Source organism: Sapajus apella, unplaced genomic scaffold, assembly GCF_009761245.1.
Source record: "Sapajus apella isolate SASKATOON/1434 unplaced genomic scaffold, GSC_monkey_1.0 scaffold47, whole genome shotgun sequence".
Lineage (NCBI taxonomy): Eukaryota > Metazoa > Chordata > Mammalia > Primates > Cebidae > Sapajus > Sapajus apella.
In genome coordinates this window covers 1,444,407-1,446,237 of record NW_022436987.1, presented here as the reverse complement: position 1 = coordinate 1,446,237, position 1,831 = coordinate 1,444,407, and the positions used below count along the sequence as shown (strand labels likewise).

General features: G+C 41.9%; 1 pseudogene; it reads left to right on the top strand.

Moving 5' to 3' along the window:
* The first annotated feature begins 533 nt into the window (after positions 1 to 533).
* Positions 534 to 1,474, top strand: LOC116524994 (annotated as a pseudogene).
* The last annotated feature ends 357 nt before the right edge of the window (positions 1,475 to 1,831 follow it).

Genomic DNA, 1,831 nt, shown 5'->3' with positions numbered 1-1,831 from the left:
TAGAGAGGTTATCTGAGAGAGGAGATTTTGTATTTGAAAAGAACTTTGAAAATTTGAAAAATTGTTTGAAATCGGTTGAGGAATGAATTAAACAGAGAAGGTTATTGTCATGAATATGTAATATGTATATTAAGTACTCATTTGAGATTGGTGGTTATACATTTTAATGAGAACACTCTGCCTTTAAGCCTAACTTTGTATAGGAACATTGAATTGCACCTGTGCAGCTTGGATTAAGTATCTCCAGGATGAGTTGTGTCAGCAGTACAGTAAGTCAGAATGACAGGGATTTGGGTGATTCTCTTTTGTATTTAATCAACTTTTAACTTTATTTTCTTTTACTTTATATTAGGATTGGGAGTATATCATAAATTTTTCCATTTCTCATCTATATTTTCCATTAGTATTTCATCAATTTTCTGGATGAGAAAGTGTTGGCAAATATTTTGACAACTTTGTTATCTATTGACCTAATTCCTGTGCCTTACCATACACAAATCCAAGTGAAATTTTCTCAACTGAGAATTTATTTCATGTCATTACCCAGCAACGACTCCCCTGCCCCAGTCTCTGAATTCCTCTTCACCTGCTTCCCCAACTTCCAGAGTTGGCAGCACTGGCTGTCCCTGCCCCTCAGCCTCCTCTTCCTCTTGGCCATGGGGGCCAACGCCACCCTCTTGATCACCATCCAGCTGGAGGCCTCTCTCCACCAGCCCCTGTACTACCTGCTCAGCCTCCTCTCCCTGTTGGACATCGTGCTCTGCCTCACCGTCATCCCCAATGTCCTGGCCATCTTCTGGTTTGGCCTCAGTTCGATCAGCTTCCCTGCCTGCTTCCTGCAGATGTTCATCATGAACAGCTTCCTCCCCATGGAGTCCTGCACGTTCATGGTCATGGCCTTTGACTGTTATGTGGCCATCTGCCACCCACTGCGGTACCCATCCATCATCACTAATCAATTTGTGGCCAAAGCTAGTGTCTTCATTGTGGTGCGGAATGCCCTTTTTACTGCACCCATTCCTATCCTTACTTCCCTGCTCCATTATTGTGGGAAAAATGTCATTGAGAACTGCATCTGTGCCAACCTGTCTGTGTCCAGGCTCTCCTGTGATAATTTCACCCTTAACAGAATCTACCAATTTGTGGCTGGTTGGACCTTGCTGGGCTCGGATTTCATCCTCATCTTTCTCTCCTACACCTTCATTCTAAGAGCTGTGCTTAGATTCAAGGTGAAGGGGGCGGCAGTGAAGGCCCTGAGAACTTGTGGATCTCACTTCATCCTCAACCTTTTCTTCAGCACCTGCTGGTTGTTGTGTTGACAAATGAGTCCAGAAAGAAGGTCCCCATGGACATTCTGATCCTGTTTAATATCCTCCATCACCTTAGTCCTCCTGCATTAAACCCTATTGTGTGTGGCTTTCAAACTAAAGAGTTAAAGCAGAAATTTCAGAAGTTACTGCAGAGGGGCCTTTGAAAACACAGAAGGGACTCTCTATAGAAATACCTGTTACTGTTTCTATTTCAGGAGCTGTTATTTCAGACAATAAACTAATGCTTAGATACTGAATTTTTCCTACCCGCTTTTCTCTCTCCAGTATCAGGAATTAGTGAAGGTTCCTTAGTACCTCACAAAAGTTCATTGGCCTAGCTAATCTAACTAACATTCTTAGAGAGTTAATTTTGTGTTTAGATATTTACATATTTGACAATCTCATCCTCACAAAAATTCTGCAGGGTAGGATTATTATTCCACTTTATATATTAGAAAACACAAATTTAGGGAGAAATACTGACAAAGTTCACATCGGACGAGTGGTGGAGTGTCAATTCC